At 35.6% G+C, this 19,316-nt stretch overlaps 1 protein-coding gene across 1 annotated transcript in view; it reads left to right on the plus strand.

Moving 5' to 3' along the window:
• LOC134691489 (uncharacterized) overlaps positions 1-19,316 on the plus strand; it is a 386,460-nt gene that overhangs the window by 236,847 nt on the left and 130,297 nt on the right. The gene's annotated exons all lie outside the window — the stretch shown is intronic.

Below are 19,316 nucleotides of genomic sequence, written 5' to 3' on the forward strand. Positions count from 1 at the left end.
TTGAAGATAACAGACAAATGGGATTTTAATTGTCTATGAAATTACACTTAAATGATTAATAAAGACATTTGTAAAGGGCAGATAATTTAAAATTCTATTAGAGCAAAGAAATCATAAGAATTCAATACAGAAGATAGGATGACTTTTTTTCTTTTACAAGTAAAAATATCTTAATGTTTAAGGGACATGACCATGATAACTCAACTGACATATTATGGTATATTGTTAAAAGTTTGTTTTTATGTTTGTTCTGTTCGTCTTTAAAATGTTTGACATTAACTTAAAAACGCTTTAACCAATATGAAAAGAACTTTGGTGAATTATTTTTATATATATTGCCATGAGTTTTTTTTTATAATAATATACCTGTTAATTTTCTGTTTCCTACTTATAAACTACTTATAAACTTTATATTTATTGTTGTAAGCTTTCTTTTGGTTTTTATAAATTGAAGATTTTAAATACCCTTCTGAGTAATTGTAAGATTTTATTTATAAAAAGGGTTGATTTTCAGGTTTTGGACAATATCCTTAAAGTGCTTAAAGCAGTTTTTATTAAGATTTGATGACTGATTTTTATTGATTATTATTACATGTATTAGGATAACCTTTTTTTAGTTTTTTTATAAATTTTCTTATAATAAAATGTTAAAAAGTTATTGAACTTTATTTTTTTATAGTTGATATAGTGTGTTTGTATTATGTTACTATTTAACTTTTGATGAACTTCTTTGTACCATTGTTATTTTATGGTGTTTGAGAAATAAAGAATCTTGAAATTTTGACAAAAGATTTACTAAGTATTGCCCAACAGCATACTTAGTATTGCGCAACTGCACTGTGTATTGCACAACAGCCAGAAATCTTTAGTTGAATATAAATTTAATTTATATAATGTTCATTTAAAATTGTCTATTTACATGGTTTACTTTAACAAAGATGTAATTTGAAACTTGTAGGTAAAATTTTACCAGAAATGGCTACAATTATAATTGGAGTATGTATTTTTTTTGTAAAATATGTTTTTTGAGCCTGTCCGCCTGACAATGAAGATGGCAGACATGGTAAAAAAAAGTACAAAGTATAAAATGTAAATTTTGTCTTATTATCTAGTTATAAAACTGTAATGAATTGAGATATTCTGACAAGATCAATGTTGGAGAGTAAGTGTTATGAGACTGTAGAATATGCACTTTAAAGTTAAAGAATTGAATGCTTTTTACATTTTATTTTTATACAGATATATAATGTTACGAAGTTATAAATGTTTGTCATATGTACATGTTATTGTCCTTATTTTTATTGTTGAGTTTCTGCTTTTTATTTTAAAAGCACTTGTTACATTTTATAATGATGTTTAAATGGGTGTTAGCAGGTTGGTTAGTGTTTTTTGAAGATTTTTGTATTCCTTTTTGGAAACTATTTATGGGCTATATCTATTTACTCATAAAAAATGTAGCACTATTTAGTTTCTGGATAGGTTGCAATTGTTCAACTTGATTAAACTATTACTTTTTAGAGATGTTATTAGATTTGCATGATTTTTTTATTTCACAAAAGATGGTCAAGTATATATTCCTTATATTTTTAAGTATTGATTGTCATTATGAGTTTTTTATTTATTCTTATTTTTATATGTTTTTTTAATGATTTGAATGTTGGCAATTTTAAGGCAAACAAGTGGTACTTGTTTGAAAGACTCTTTAATAAACTGTAGACACAGGGGTACATGTACTTGTTAAAACCATTTGGAAGTTGTGGAATTCGGCTAACAGGATTATGGGATTATTTAAAAAAAAGAAGATGTGGTATAATGATTGCCAATGAGACATCTTTTCACAAGAGACCAAAATGACTCAGACATTAACAACTTTAGGTCACCGTACAGCCTTTAACAATGAGCAAAGCCCATAATGCATACTCAGCTTTAAAAGGCCCTGATGAGACAATGTAAAACAGTTGAAACGAGAAAACTAAAGTCCTTATTTATTTTAAAAAATGAAAGAAAATATATCTATATATCGATAACCCTTCTGAATAACTAGGTTTTGTTAGCTTTAAGGAATGACAAAATTTTTGTGTTTTGTATAGTATATTACCATAAAAGGTTTGTTATCAAATACCTTATTGTCCTGAACATGACATATAAGAAGTTTGCATGTTGATTTATTTTTGAATTATGTCTTTGTATGAATGATGAAATTTAGTTAATGCAATGACTGGTTTGTGATAATGAAAACCCTGGTGTAATAATTTTTTAGTTATAGATTTTTTTTATTTGAACTAAATGCAGTGTTACAAACACATGCCAAACTAAGAAGATGTTATATTTAAATAACATTAAATATATTTTATGTTGGCAAACCTTCATTATGTTTAGATAGTATGCAAACAGTGGTACTAAAACAGGAGTACTGTTCAGAATGTTGGCGACATTGGCGAACAGGGGTACTGTTTAGAATGTTAGCGACGTTGGCAAACAGGTGTACTGTTACAGAATATTGGCGATGTTGGCGAAGAGGGGTACTGGTCAGAATGTTGGCGACGTTGGCGAACAGAAGTACTGGTAAGAATGTTGGCGACGTTGGCGACGTTGGCGAACAGGGGTACTGTTCAGAATGTTGGCGACGTTGGCGAACAGAAGTACTGGTAAGAATGTTGGCGACGTTGGCGAACAGGGGTACTGGTAAGAATGTTGGCGACGTTGGCGACATTGGCGAACAGGGGTACTGGTTAGAATGTTGGCGACGTTGGCGACGTTGGCGAACAGGGATACTGGTTAGAATGTTGGCGACGTTGGCGACGTTGGCGAACAGGGGTACTAGTTAGAATGTTGGCGACGTTGGCGAACAGGGGTACTGGTAAGAATGTTGGCGACGTTGGCGACATTGGCGAACAGGGGTACTGGTTAGAATGTTGGCGACGTTGGCGACATTGGCGAACAGGGATACTGGTTAGAATGTTGGCGACGTTGGCGACGTTGGCGAACAGGGGTACTAGTTAGAATGTTGGCGACGTTGGCGAACAGGGGTACTGGTAAGAATGTTGGCGACATTGGCGAACAGGGGTACTGGTTAGAATGTTGGCGACGTTGGCGACGTTGGCGAACAGGGATACTGGTTAGAATGTTGGCGACGTTGGCGAACAGGGGTACTAGTTAGAATGTTGGCGACGTTGGCGACGTTGGCGAACAGGGATACTGGTTAGAATGTTGGCGACGTTGGCGACCTTGGCGAACAGGGGTACTAGTTAGAATGTTGGCGACGTTGGCGAACAGGGGTACTGAATAGAATGTTGGCGACGTTGGCGACATTGGCGAACAGGGTACTGTTCAGAATGTTGGCGACGTTGGCGACATTTACGAACATTTCCCCAATCCTGTACCAGCCTGGTTGTTTTGGCAGAAATGTAGGGGCCCCTGTTATTTCATAGTACGTAGGACCTCTCTCCCCCGTGTATCCAAATTTTCCTTGTACAATGGGTGTTGTAAAATTTTAAACTATCGTCCTTGAAGAAGTGGCTGTATGTTAAAATTGCCTCCACACTTCAACTCAACTTTATCAAGCTGCAGACCAAATATGCGATCATTCCCTTTCCATAGAATAGAAGCAAAGAAAAGTTTGACGACATATTATCTTGTACAATGTGTGTTGTAAACTTTCAAACTATATATATATATATACGGTTGTGACGTCATTTATGACCTACGGTATGTTTGGCATTGGACATACGTTCTGTAATAATTGTTGTAAGGGAGCTACCATTTTATTTCTAAGGGGGGTGACAGGAAGGCTAAGATGAAAAATTTTGTCCTGCATTTTTTTAAGTGTAATCTCTGTCCTGACTTTTTATTTTTCACTCTATTCGGTCCCCTACCTCACCCCCACCCCACCCCACCCTTTTTTTACTGAAATTATTCCACAGTCACCATGTTTTTGCACGTGAACCAAAGACGACTGAAAACCCTATAAGACTAAGTTTTAAGGCGAAGTGTACGTAATTAAACTACACAATGGATTTTTTTTTTTAATTAAACCAGAAAATAAAATAAAAAAAGGGGGTAACCGTTTTCGTTTTTGAGATACGAGCCGTTGAAATTAATAGCATGATACGCCAAAAATACAAAGGATATATAGGGAAATCATCAAAATAAGCAGATATTTTTACATTATCAAGATTTTCTATTTTGTTGGTCAATATATTTTTTTTTTAAATTGATATACGATTCAAAATTGAAAGACGAATCCATCGGTGCAAAGAAAGTCCTTAGCAAACGTGCTAGTTTTTACGCTACTCCTTGTTAAATTTTGTTTTTTTTGGCCGGAACATTAAAATTATACGGCGACGTCTTGGTCTACAGTAACGTCGCCACAACTTCTAGTCGTAACTCTATTATACCGTACAATGGCGTTCGTGTGTAATACCCATGTTCCTATGAATTACTAATGATCTAACGTTATAAATTGATAAGGAAATAGACTAACTAATTTTAAAGAATATTTCTGTCGCAAAAAAATGCAAGTTTGTAAATAAATTTACTGCAAATGAAAGAAATTTACCGTAGACTTTAATTTCATCTTTTCTATATTAGAGTGATTTCCGAACCTTTTTTAATGCTTGCATAGATTGTTTAATTCTTTTATGAATCAATAAAGATTGATGGTTGCCAAACGTCCAGTGGCAAATATTTCATACATGTTCAGGACGAGAACAAGTTAACAAAAAATACAATAGGAAGTTTTGTTCATAACAGAGGCCATCCGGGATAATGGTCTGGGAAAATTGGAGTGCCACTTGAAAATGAGGGTATATTGGATAGGGACAGTAATTTAGCCGTGCAACAGTCCACCTACGCAACCCTCAAATTATAGTTGTTGCAATGGTTCTTAACGGGCATAGAGCAAGGCACTCTAGATCTCTTAACACGATGCATCGGATTTAACGTTCCCATTCTGACCGGACGTGACTGCGAGCTTAATACATCCTGCACAGCCAAACGGACGCCCATCTTCGGCTAGTGTTTAACTGCCGGCTGGGAGAAGACCAAGTAACCATATTTCGTTTCCCCAGTCACCCTTGGGGTAACACGGATTTAAACAATAAGCATATTTTTTTTTTTTTGGGGGGGGGGGGGGGGGGTCAACGTTGATAATAAAAAAAAGAAATATCCGATAAAAAACGTTGAATGTAAATGATATGAAACTCCAAATTCTTATATTATTGGACAAGTACACCACAGGCTTCTCAATTCTCGTATTATCATGAACTAGGTGAAAGCATAGAGCTGACCGAGTGCGAGATCTTCCTGGATAATTTTAGGTCGTTTAAGCATCCCTTGCAGTAGACTTCGGTTAAATTAAAAAAAAATATGTTTAAAATGCTATCGAAATGTAAAAGTCTGAACTCATTTCACCTCTCATTCCACTAAACATTAAATTGCAGTTACAAATGTTGTCACAAAACTTTCCTGACCTAGTTTCTTTAACCATAATAATGTATTCTACTCATTCATAATCTTGAATTGAGACTTGAGAATAAAATATTACTTCAAAATTACATTCTCTAATTTGAAATGATGCACACAGGCACACAGGCACAATAAAAGAAAACAAATATTGCTATCACTTCGAAATTGGAATTTGATAAAGAAGAAATGACGTGTTATATTTTTATCTTACATGTATATGTACTTTCAATTTCAATTTGGTTCTAAATTTAGATTTAGTTTTCCCATAAATTGCGGACGGAATAGAAGACACCTGTTTATTTTCTGCACATGTAGAAAAAGTTGAAAACTGGGAGTTGAATGACATAGTTTTTACTTATTCTGAGATAAATGTTTAGAATGATCGATTTTTAGTTTACTTAGTTTTTTGGGGGGGCCTAATTTGTTTATTTTCAGTCTTTGTTCCTCCGACTTTTAAGTGTCGCACTAGTCAGGGGTCTATGGCAAGCCAAAGTGGACAAAAAGAGCTATTTTCTAATATTAGAAAATCATTTTCTAATATTAAGAAATCATTTTCTAATATTAGAAAATCATTTTCTAATATTAAGAAATCATTTTCTAATATTAAGAAATCCATTTCTAATATTAAAAAATCAATTTCTAATATTAGAAAATCAATTTCTAATATTAAAAAATGAATTTCTAATATTAGAAAATGAGTTTCTAATATTAGAAAATGAATTTCTAATATAAGAAAATACTTTCGAATTTCTAATATTAATAAATGATTTTTTAATATTAGAAAATCATTTTCTAATATTAGAAATTGATTTTCTAATATTAGAAATTGATTTTTTAATATTAGAAATTGATTTTCTAATATTAGAAATTGATTTTCTAATATTAGAAATTGATTTTCTAATATTAGAAAATGATTTTCTAATATTAGAAAATAGCTCTTTTCTTTTCTTATATTAGAAAATGATTTTTTAATATTAGAAAAGAAAAGAGCTATTTTCTAATATTAGAAAATCATTTTCTAATATTAGAAAATCAATTTCTAATATTAGAAAATCAATTTCTAACATTAGAAAATCAATTTCTAATATAAGAAAATCAATTTCTAATATTAAAAAATCAATTTCTAATATTAGAAAATCAATTTCTAATATTAGAAAATGATTTTCTAATATTAAAAAATCATTTATTAATATTAGAAATTCGAAAGTATTTTCTTATATTAGAAATTCATTTTCTAATATTAGAAACTCATTTTCTAATATTAGAAATTCATTTTTTAATATTAGAAATTGATTTTCTAATAGTAGAAATTGATTTTTTAATATTAGAAAAGGATTTCTTAATATTAGAAAATGATTTCTTAATATTAGAAAAGGATTTTCTAATATTAGAAAATGATTTCTTAATATTAGAAAATGATTTTCTAATATTAGAAAATGATTTTCTAATATTAGAAAATAGCTCTTTTTGTCCACTTTGGCTTGCCATAGGGGTCAAATTATATTCTCTTGGTATCGTCTTATTTTTTTAAATTAAAGGGATATAAATCATGTCCTAAAATTTTCATTTGCACAAAATACGGACATGTCAACGTTTCTTCAATCTAATAATTAATTTCACATTTCATTCATTAAGTGTTCGTAACCTAAAACTTTATGTTGAGTACTGTGTGTTTTCGTTCAAAACTGCGGCTTTTAAAACGATATTGTTGGGTCAATTCAGGTTTCATTTTTAATTAATTTGATATCAATAGAAGAAGAATTTTCACATGCTTATTTATTTATAATTCTGTTGTGAGGCGTTTTTACAATCTGTTGATATTAATTTAATATTAGTTTTACACGAAATGCCTTCCATGTCCCCGCGTCTAAAACAAAAAACAGTCAACTGGTATTAAAGTCAGGCGGCACAAAACAATAGAATGTTTTGATTTCTAACTGGAGTAATTCAGATAATTTCTTATATTAGGTTTTGAGACAGCACAGGCGTGCTTGTTGGATTCAAGATAGACCGCACGAAGTCAACTGAGTTTCTCTTTCGTGTGTCCTTTCTTGGAGTAAGTGAGATTACTTGCGTAACTAACGTCGAACGTAATTAATCCCGTATTCCGCTAGGGGCGTGCAACTACGTACACTTCGCCTTAAACGAATAAATATGTGCATCTTACAAACAAGTTTAAGAGCTAATTGATGCAAAACGGTAAAAAATATTTTTGGAAATATGTTAATAATTTTTAGTTATGATTTATCAATAAGTTGTTGCTTAAAACGTCCAGTGGCAAATATTTGATACATATTCAGAACGAGAAACCATCAGTCCCAAATAGGTTGGCCGGTCGGAATGAAGGACGGGAAACTTGAACCCCTTACGAATTTGTTTCAAGTGTTATTTCAAGTGCAGAGGGCCAACCTACTTTCTCTATACGAAGCATCGATTCTGACCGGATGTGGCAGGGTATTTATACATCCCCGCCCTGTCAAACGGACGCCTCTCTACAACGTTTCTGATACGAGTCTCGTATTCAAACATGTGAATACTATACAATAATGGGAGATACTCTAAAACGTTTCTGATACGAGTCTCGTATTCAAACATGTGAATACTATACAATAATGGGAGATACTCTTAAACGTTTCTGATACGAGTCTCGTATTCAAACATGTGAATACTATACAATAATGGGGGATACTCTAAAACGTTTCTGATACGAGTCTCGTATTCAAACATGTGAATACTATACAATAATGGGGGATACTCTATAACGTTTCTGATACGAGTCTCGTATTCAAACATGTGAATACTATACAATAATGGGGGATACTCTAAAACGTTTCTGATACGAGTCTCGTATTCAAACATGTGAATACTATACAATAATGGGGGATACTCTACAACGTTTCTGATACGAGTCTCGTATTCAAACATGTGAATACTATACAATAATGGGGGATACTCTACAACGTTTCTGATACGAGTCTCGTATTCAAACATGTGAATACTAAATAATAATGGGGGATACTCTACAACGTTCTGATACGAGTCTCGTATTCAAACATGTGAATACTATACAATAATGGGGGATACTCTACAACGTTTCTGATACGAGTCTCGTATTCAAACATGTGAATACTATACAATAATGGGGGATACTCTACAACGTTTCTGATACGAGTCTCGTATTCAAACATGTGAATACTATACAATAATGGGGGATACTCTAAAACGTTTCTGATACGAGTCTCGTATTTAAACATGTGAATACTATACAATAATGGGGGATACTCTACAACGTTTCTGATACGAGTCTCGTATTCAAACATGTGAATACTATACAATAATGGGGGATACTCTACAACGTTTTTGATACGAGTCTCGTATTCAAACATGTGAATACTAAACAATAATGGGGGATACTCTACAACGTTCTGATACGAGTCTCGTATTCAAACATGTGAATACTATACAATAATGGGGGATACTCTACAACGTTTCTGATACGAGTCTCGTATTCAAACATGTGAATACTATACAATAATGGGGGATACTCTACAACGTTTCTGATACGAGTCTCGTATTCAAACATGTGAATACTATACAATAATGGGGGATACTCTAAAACGTTTCTGATACGAGTCTCGTATTTAAACATGTGAATACTATACAATAATGGGGGATACTCTACAACGTTTCTGATACGAGTCTCGTATTCAAACATGTGAATACTATACAATAATGGGGGATACTCTACAACGTTTTTGATACGAGTCTCGTATTCAAACATGTGAATACTAAACAATAATGGGGGATACTCTACAACGTTCTGATACGAGTCTCGTATTCAAACATGTGAATACTATACAATAATGGGGGATACTCTACAACGTTTCTGATACGAGTCTCGTATTCAAACATGTGAATACTATACAATAATGGGGGATACTCTACAACGTTTCTGATACGAGTCTCGTATTCAGGATACAATTTACAAATGTATATTCTAGCTTTTCCGTTATATTTTATCTATATAAATGGGCACACAAGCAGTATTTGTCGTTGTCGCAATTGAAACTCTGTAACATTTTTCTTAAAATAAATCAGTGTCCGCATTTAACGGACATGCGATTGCAAAAACAGGACATGAGCTATATTGAATTGTCACTGTTATTCCTGCTTCCCTCTGTCAGTCACACAACCGTATAAAAACAACAAATCAACAACTTCATTATATTTTGAATAATTAACAAAAGGATAATTGTATTTCTTTTCGTTTTAATATTTCTTACTAATTATGTTGCCCAATACTGAGTAATTCGGTTTTCGGACTTTATATACTGTTTGATGTGCCCTTTTCATTTCATCGAGATTTTACACACCAAAAATTTGTTCGATAACTTTACGTACAACATGAGTGATGACCAACGCGATGTTACTAACCGAGATAATGAGCCGCCAAATCAAAAACCCAGGTAATCATGTAAGATTTAATCCTGAAGACGTCCTTTCTTTGTTTTCCCGTCAACTGGATACTGCCGACCGTCCGAACCCTTATTACAGGAACTCAGTTGAAGAAAAGGCTACTCCTGATCCTTTTCTTCGCCCTAGCGCAGCATATACAGAAGACTCGTCTAGGAGTAGTAGCACGGCTGGTGGAAAAAACGTTTACACATCAAGCGAGTACTTTGGTGGAAAGAAAGGAGCAACCCAATGGAACTACTGCAACGAGAAAGGTCATTGGGCCTATCAATGTCCCAGGCAAGTAGGCAGATTTACCCAAGAGAAGAAGCAGCAGTGAAACAGTTAAGTACCAGTCATTGGGCCTATCAATGTCCCAGGCAAGTAGGCAGATTTACCCAAGAGAAGCATTGGGCCTATCAATGTCCCAGGCAAGTAGGCAGATTTCCCCAAGAGAAGCATTGGGCCTATCAATGTCCCAGGCAAGTAGGCAGATTTCCCCAAGAGAAGCATTGGGCCTATCAATGTCCCAGGCAAGTAGGCAGATTTCCCCAAGAGAAGCATTGGGCCTATCAATGTCCAAGGCAAGAAGGCAGATTTCCCCAAGAGAAGAAGCAGCAGTGAAACAGTTAAGTACCAGTTTTATAATTTACACAGCAAGATTATGAATATGAAAATTCACTCAAAGATAAAACCTCATTTTATTTTGGTAGCCTTTACTCGGGCTTTACGAAAATATTCATTTTGGAAAGATATTTTAAAAGCAAACAATTTTGTTCTCAACGTAATTTCTAGTGGTTATTTAATACCTTTCTACGAACAATACTTCTGCTTTTAAACATTCAGTATTCGTTGAGCGTGCTATTGATCAGCTTTTAGAAACGGGGATAGCTATTGAATGCAAAGATCACATTCCTTTTTGTTACAGATCATCGGACATATTTAGGATTTTCGTGGAAATTTCAGAACACAACTAAATACTTTAAATTTTTTCAGCTCTCCCATTTAGGTTATCTACAGCAGCACGTGTTTTCAAAAGTTTTACGTCCTGTTGCCAAGCATTGGCGTTCGCAGGGCCTTGAGAGTTATTTTATACCTTGACATTGTTTGTGGAGTAGAGTTTAATGCACAATCTTGTAAAATGTTATCTAATATCTTGCAGTTAGATCTTAAATCCGCAGTTTCTTTTTTTGTTATCCAAGAGAAAAGCGTTTGGAAGCCTACTCAAAAATTAACTTGGCTTGGTTTTGAATGGGTTTTGCATAATTTAATTCTGAATCTTCCTTTAGATAAAATTATTCGTTTTTTAAAAATGACATTGAAAAACTTTAATACGCTGTCACTATGTTGCCCACTAACAGGAGGATTGCTAAACACTGTACGTTGATCACTAACAAAAGATGGATTGCTAAAAACTGTATTTTGCCCACTAAATGTCTATTGGTTATTTGTGTTATTGCATTGTTGTCTCATTGACGTATATCCCACACCTTTCTTTACTCGTACGTTGTGTATTGTCCACTAGACGTCCCTTGGTTATTTGTGTTGTTGGATTGTTGTCTCATTTACGTATATCCCACACCTTCTTTTACTCGTACGTTGTGTGTTGTCCACTAGATGTCCTTTGGTTATTTGTGTTGTTGGATTGTTGTCTCATTGACGTTTATCCCACACTTCCTTTTACTCGTACGTTGTGTGTTGTCCACTAGACGTCCATTGGTTATTTGTGTTGTTGGATTGTTGTCTCATTTACGTATATCCCACATCTCCTTTCACTCGTACGTTGTGTGTTGTCCACTAGACGTCCCTTGGTTATTTGTGTTGTTGGATTGTTGTCTCATTTACGTATATCCCACACCTTCTTTTACTCGTACGTTGTGTGTTGTCCACTAGATGTCCTTTGGTTATTTGTGTTGTTAGATTGTTGTCTCATTGACGTTTATCCCACACTTCTTTTTACTCGTACGTTGTGTGTTGTCCACTAGACGTCCCTTGGTTATTTGTGTTGTTGGATTGTTGTCTCATTCACGTATATCCCACACCTCCTTTTACTCGTACGTTGTGTGTTGTCCACTAGATGTCCTTTGGTTATTTGTGTTGCTAGATTGTTGTCTCATTGACGTTTATCCCACACCTTTTTTTACTCGTACGTTGTGTGTTGTCCACTAGACGTCCCTTGGTTATTTGTGTTGTTGGATTGTTGTCTCATTGACTTATATCCCACACCTCCTTTTACTCGTACGTTGTATGTTGTCCACTAGATGTCTTATGGTTATTTGTGTTGTTGGATTGTTGTGTCCTTGACGTATATCCCACAATTCCTTTTACTCGTATGTTGGGTGTTGTCCACTAGATGTCTTTTGGTTATTTGTGTGGATGGATTGTTGTTTCATTGATGTTTATCCCACATTTTCTTTTACTCGTACGTTGTGTGTTGTCCACTTGATGTTTATTGCTTATTTGTGTTGTTGGATTGTTGCCTCATTGACCTATATCACACACACCCTTTTACTCATGCGTTGTGTGTTGTTCACTAGATGTCTAATGGTTATTTGTGTTGTTGGGTTGTTGTCTCATTGACGTATATCCCACATCTCCTTTTACTCGTCCGTTGTGAGTTGTCCACTAGACGTCCCTTGGTTATTTGTGTTGTTGGATTGTTGTGTCATTGACGTTTATCCCATTGTTCCTTTTACTCGTACGTTGTGTTGTGTCCACTAGACGTCCCTTGGTTATCTGTGTTGTTGGATTGTTGTCTCGATAACCTATATCACACACTCCCTTTTACTCGTACGTTGTATGTTGTCCACTAGATGTCTAATGGTTATTTGTGTTGTTGGATTGTTGTCTCATTGACGTATATCACACATTTCCTTTTACTCGTATGTTGGGTGTTGTCCACTAGATGTCTTTTGGTTATTTGTGTTGATGGATTGTTGTTTCATTGATGTTTATCCCACATTTTCTTTTCCTCGTACGTTGTGTGTTGTCAACTAGATGTCTATTGCTTATTTGTGTTGTTGGATTGTTGTCTCATTGACCTATATCACACACACCCTTTTACTCATACGTTGTGTGTTGTTCACTAGATGTCTAATGGTTATTTGTGTTGTTGGGTTGTTGTCTCATTGACGTATATCCCACATCTCCTTTTACTCGTCCGTTGTGAGTTGTCCACTAGACGTCCCTTGGTTATTTGTGTTGTTGGATTGTTGTGTCATTGACGTTTATCCCACTCCTCCTTTTACTCGTACGTTGTGTTGTGTCCACTAGATGTCCATTGGTTATTTGTGGTGTTGGATTGTTGTCTCATTGACGTATATCCCACATCTCCTTTTACTCGTACGTTGTGTGTTGTCCACTAGACGTCTCTTAATTGGTTATTTGTGTTGTTGGATTGTTGTCTCATTGACTTATATCACACCCCCTTTTACTCATACGTTGTTTGTTGTCCACTAGATATCTAATGGTTATTTGTGTTGTTAGATTGTTATCTCATTGACGTATATCCCACACCTCCTTTTACTCGTACGTTGTGTGTTGTCCACTAGATGTCTTTTGGTTATTCGTGTTGATGGATTGCTATCTCATTGACATATATCCCACACCTCATTTTACCCGTACGTTGTGTGTTGTCCACTAGAGGTCTACTGGTTATTTGTGTTGTTGGATTGCTGTCTTATTGACATATATCCCACACCTTCTTTTACTCGTACTTTGTGTTTTGTCCACAGTGGTCTATTGGTTATTTGTGTTGTTGGATTGTTGTCTCATTGACGTATATCCCACATTTTCTTTTATTCGTACGTTGTATGTTGTCCACTCGATGTCTAATGGTTATTTGTGTTGTTGGATTGTTGTTTCATTGACGTATATCACACATTTTCTTTTTCTCGTACGTTGTATGTTGTCCACTAGATGTCTAATGGTTATTTGTGTTGCTGGATTGTTGTCTTATTGACATATATCCCACACCTCATTTTACCCGTACGTTGTGTGTTGTCCACTAGAGGTCTACTGGTTATTTGTGTTTTTGGATTGCTGTCTTATTGACATATATCCCACACCTTCTTTTACTCGTACTTTGTGTTTTGTCCACAGTGGTCTATTGGTTATTTGGGTTGCTGGATTGTTGTCTCATTGACTGATATCACACACCCTTTTACTCGTACGTTGTGTGTTGTCCACTAGATATCTAATGGTTATTTGTGTTGTTGGATTGTTGTCTCATTGACTTATATCACACACTTCCTATTACTCGTACTTTGTATGTTGTCCACTAGATGTCTACTGGTTATTTGTGTTGTTGGATTGCTGTCTTATTGACATATATCCCACATCTTCTTTTACTCGTACTTTGTGTTTTGTCCACAGTGGTCTATTGGTTATTTGTGTTGTTGGATTGTTGTCTCATTGACCTATATCACACACTCCCTTTTACTCGTACGTTGTATGTTGTCCACTAGATGTCTAATGGTTATTTGTGTTGTTGGATTGTTGTCTTATTGACGTATATCACACATTTCCTTTTGCTCGTATGTTGGGTGTTGTCCACTAGATGTCTTTTGGTTATTTGTGTTGATGGATTGTTGTTTCATTGATGTTTATCCCACATTTTCTTTTCCTCGTACGTTGTGTGTTGTCAACTAGATGTCTATTGCTTATTTGTGTTGTTGGATTGTTGTCTCATTGACCTATATCACACACACCCTTTTACTCATACGTTGTGTGTTGTTCACTAGATGTCTAATGGTTATTTGTGTTGTTGGGTTGTTGTCTCATTGACGTATATCCCACATCTCCTTTTAATCGTCCGTTGTGAGTTGTCCACTAGACGTCCCTTGGTTATTTGTGTTGTTGGATTGTTGTGTCATTGACGTTTATCCCACACCTCCTTTTACTCGTACGTTGTGTTGTGTCCACTAGATGTCCATTGGTTATTTGTGGTGTTGGATTGTTGTCTCATTTACGTATATCCCACATCTCCTTTTACTCGTACGTTGTGTGTTGTCCACTAGACGTCTCTTAATTGGTTATTTGTGTTGTTGGATTGTTGTCTCATTGACTTATATCACACCCCCTTTTACTCATACGTTGTTTGTTGTCCACTAGATATCTAATGATTATTTGTGTTGTTGGATTGTTATCTCATTGACGTATATCCCACACCTCCTTTTACTCGTACGTTGTGTGTTGTCCACTAGATGTCCATTGGTGATTTGTGTTGTTGGATCGTTGTCTCATTGACGTATATCCCATCCCCTTTTACCCGTACGTTGTGTGTTGTCCACTAGATGTTTTTTGTTTATTTGTGTTGATGGATTGCTATCTCACTGACATATATCCCACACCTCATTTACCCGTTCGTTGTGTGTTGTCCACTAGAGGTCTACTGGTTATTTGTGTTGTTGGATTGTTGTGTCATTGACGATATCCCATATTTTCTTTTACTCGTACGTTGTATGTTGTCCACTAGATGTCTAATGGTTATTTGTGTTGTTGGATTGTTGTTTCATTGACGTATATCACACATTTTCTTTTACTCGTACGTTGTATGTTGTCCACTAGATGTCTAATGGTTTTTTGTGTTGCTGGATTGTTGTCTCATTAACTTATATCACACACCCTTTTACTCATACGTTGTGTGTTGTCCACTAGATATCTAATGGTTATTTGTGTTGTTGGATCGTTGTCTCATTGACGTATATCCCACCCCCCTTTTACCCGTACATTGTGTGTTGTCCACTAGATGTCTTTTGGTTATTTGTGTTGATGGATTGCTATCTCATTGACATATATCCCACGCTCATTTTACCCGTACGTTGTGTGTTGTCCACTAGAGGTCTACTGGTTATTTGTGTTGTTGGATTGTTGTTTCATAGACGTATATCACACATTTTCTTTTACTCGTACGTTTTTTGTTGTCCACTAGATGTCAAATGGGTATTTGTGTTGCTGGATTGTTGTCTCATTGACTTATATCACACACCCTTTTACTCATACGTTGTGTGTTGTCCATTAGATATCTAATGGTTATTTGTGTTGTTGGATTGTTATCTCATTGACGTATATCCCACACCTCCTTTTACTCGTACGTTGTGTGTTGTCCACTAGATGTCCATTGGTTATTTGTGTTGTTGGATCGTTGTCTCATTGACGTATATCCCACCCCCCTTTTACCCGTACGTTGTGTGTTGTCCACTAGATGTCTTTTGGTTATTTGTGTTGATGGATTGCTATCTCATTGACATATATCCCACACCTCATTTTACCCGTACGTTGTGTGTTGCCCACTAGAGGTCTACTGGTTATTTGTGTTGTTGGATTGTTGTCTCATTGACTTATATCGACCTCCCCCCTTTTACTCATACGTTGTGTGTTGTTCACTAGATGTCTAATGGTTATTTGTGTTGTTGGGTTGTTTTCTCATTGACGTATATCCCACATTTCCTTTTACTCGTATGATGGGTGTTGTCCACTAGATGTCTTTTGGTTATTTGTGTTGATGGATTGTTGTTTCATTGATGTTTATCCAACATTTTCTTTTACTCGTACGTTGTGTGTTGTCAACTAGATGTCTATTGCTTATTTGTGTTGTTGGATTGTTGTCTCATTGACCTATATCACACACACCCTTTTACTCATACGTTGTGTGTTGTTCACTAGATGTCTAATGGTTATTTGTGTTGTTGGGTTGTTTTCTCATTGACGTATATCCCACATCTCCTTTTACTCGTTCGTTGTGAGTTGTCCACTAGACGTCCCTTGGTTATTTGTGTTGTTGGATTGTTGTGTCATTGACGTTTATCCAACTCCTCCTTTTACTCGTACGTTGTGTCGTGTCCACTAGATGTCCATTGGTTATTTGTGGTGTTGGATTGTTGTCTCATTATCGTATATCCCACATCTCCTTTTACTCGTACGTTGTGTGTTGTCCACTAGACGTCTCTTGGTTATTTGTGTTGTTGGATTGTTGTCTCATTGACTTATATCGACCTCCCCCCTTTTACTCATACGTTGTGTGTTGTCCACTAGATATCTAATGGTTATTTGTGTTGTTGGATTGTTATCTCATTGACGTATATCCCACACTTCCTTTTACCCGTACGTTGTGTGTTGTCCACTAGATTTATTTTGGTTTTTCGTGTTGATGGATTGCTATCTCATTGACATATATCCCACACCTCATTTTACCCGTACGTTGTGTGTTGTCTACTAGAGGTCTACTGGTTATTTGTGTTGTTGTATTGCTGTCTTATTGACATATATCCCACACCTCCTTTTACTCGTACTTTGTGTTTTGTCCACAGTGGTCTATTGGTTATTTGTGTTGTTGGATTGTTGTCTCATTGACGTATATCACACATTTTCTTTTACTCGTACGTTGTATGTTCTCCACTAGATGTATAATGGTTATTTGTGTTGTTGGATTGTTGTTTCATTGACGTATATCACACATTTTCTTTTACTCATACGTTGTTTGTTGTCCACTAGATATCTAATGGTTATTTGGGTTGCTGGATTGTTGTCTCATTGACTTATATCACACACCCTTTTACTCGTACGTTGTGTGTTGTCCACTAGATATCTAATGGTTATTTGTGTTGTTGGATTGTTGTCTCATTGACTTATATCACACACTTCCTTTTACTCGTACTTTGTATGTTGTCCACTAGATGTCTACTGGTTATTTGTGTTGTTGGATTGCTGTCTTATTGACATATATCCCACATCTTCTTTTACTCGTACTTTGTGTTTTGTCCACAGTGGTCTATTGGTTATTTGTGTTGTTGGATTGTTGTCTCATCGACCTATATCACACACTCCCTTTTACTCGTACGTTGTATGTTGTCCACTAGATGTCTGATGGTTATTTGTGTTGTTAGATTGTTGTCTCATTCACGTATATCACACATTTCCTTTTACTCGTATGTTGGGTGTTGTCCACTAGATGTCTTTTGGTTATTTGTGTTGATGGATTGTTGTTTCATTGATGTTTATCCCACATTTTCTTTTCCTCGTACGTTATGTGTTGTCAACTAGATGTCTATTGCTTATTTGTGTTGTTGGATTGTTGTCTCATTGACCTATATCACACACACCCTTTTACTCATACGTTGTGTGTTGTTCACTAGATGTCTAATGGTTATTTGTGTTGTTGGGTTGTTGTCTTATTGACGTATATCCCACATCTCCTTTTAATCGTCCGTTGTGAGTTGTCCACTAGACGTCCCTTGGTTATTTGTGTTGTTGGATTGTTGTGTCATTGACGTTTATCCCACTCCTCCTTTTACTCGTACGTTGTGTTGTGTCCACTAGATGCCTATTGGTTATTTGTGGTGTTGGATTGTTGTCTCATGGACGTATATCCCACATCTCCTTTTACTCGTACGTTGTGTGTTGTCCACTAGACGTCTCTTAATTGGTTATTTGTGTTGTTGGATTGTTGTCTCATTGACTTATATCACACACCCTTTTACTCATACGTTGTTTGTTGTCCACTAGATATCTAATGGTTATTTGTGTTGTTGGATTGTTATCTCATTGACGTATATCCCACACCTCCTTTTACTCGTACGTTGTGTGTTGTCCACTAGATGTCCATTGATTATTTGTGTTGTTGGATCGTTGTCTCATTGACGTATATCCCACCCCCCTTTTACCCGTACGTTGTGTTTTGTCCACTAGATGTCTTTTGGTTATTGGTGTTGTTGGATTGCTATCTCATTGACATATATCCCACACCTCATTTTACCCGTACGTTGTGTGTTGTCCACTAGAGGTCTACTGGTTATTTGTGTTGTTGGATTGCTGTCTTATTGACATATATCCCACACCTTCTTTTACTCGTACTTTGTGTTTTGTCCACAGTGGTCTATTGGTTATTTGTGTTGTTGGATTGTTGTCTCATTGACGTATATCACACATTTTCTTTTACTCGTACATTGTATGTTGTCCACTAGACGTCTAATGGATATTTGTGTTGTTGGATTGTTGTTTCATTGACGTATATCACACATTTTCTTTTACTCGTACGTTGTATGTTGTCCACTAGATGTCTAATGGTTATTTGTGTTGCTGGATTGTTGTCTCATTGACTTATATCACACACCCTTTTACTCATACGTTGTGTGTTGTCCACTAGATATCTAATGGTTATTTGTGTTGTTGGATTGTTATCTCATTGACGTATATCCCACACCTCCTTTTACTCGTACGTTGTGTGTTGTCCACTAGAAGTCCATTGGTTATTTGTGTTGATGGATTGTTGTGTCATTGACGTATATCCCACACTTCCTTTTACTCGTACGTTGTGTGTTGTCCACTAGATGTCTTTTGGTTATTTGTGTTGATGGATTGCTATCTCATTGACATATATCCCACACCTCATTTTACCC

Source organism: Mytilus trossulus, chromosome 11, assembly GCF_036588685.1.
Source record: "Mytilus trossulus isolate FHL-02 chromosome 11, PNRI_Mtr1.1.1.hap1, whole genome shotgun sequence".
Lineage (NCBI taxonomy): Eukaryota > Metazoa > Mollusca > Bivalvia > Mytilida > Mytilidae > Mytilus > Mytilus trossulus.